Genomic DNA, 365 nt, shown 5'->3' with positions numbered 1-365 from the left:
AGGCTAGTGGAATCTCCTGTATTCTTGGAAGGGTATTTTCTATTTGCGATGCTTTAAGTGTCATACAATTTCAAAGGTGCAGAGATGGACCAGATACCTTCCTATGGTTCTATGGTTTTATAGCTCAAGCATAGTTAAAATTGGATACTCATCTACACAATTTCACAAGTAGGTTGGCATTTCTAGATCCTCCTAAAGATCATTTCATCTTGAATGAGAGGAAATCCCCGCTCTCAGAGTCACACCTGGAGTGTTCCCAATACTCTACCAGTCTTGACTACAGGAGGAAGAGTCAGGCAGAGGCATATCCATTCTATTCCTAGCTTGGACAGTGGCTAGTGAGAGGAAGGCAATCTGCTACAAGT

The 365-nt window shown here is 42.2% G+C and overlaps 1 non-coding gene across 1 annotated transcript; it reads left to right on the top strand.

Annotated features, from left to right (window-relative positions):
- The first annotated feature begins 227 nt into the window (after window positions 1-227).
- Window positions 228-365, top strand: LOC114806758. Its single transcript, XR_003754820.1, has one exon. It is a non-coding gene; the product is annotated as a small nucleolar RNA SNORA7 (small nucleolar RNA).

The sequence above is a fragment of the Ornithorhynchus anatinus genome, chromosome X1 (assembly GCF_004115215.2).
Source record: "Ornithorhynchus anatinus isolate Pmale09 chromosome X1, mOrnAna1.pri.v4, whole genome shotgun sequence".
Taxonomy (NCBI): Eukaryota; Metazoa; Chordata; class Mammalia; order Monotremata; family Ornithorhynchidae; genus Ornithorhynchus; species Ornithorhynchus anatinus.
Note: the sequence above shows the minus strand (reverse complement) of the source record. Positions and strands in the feature narration are given on the sequence as shown.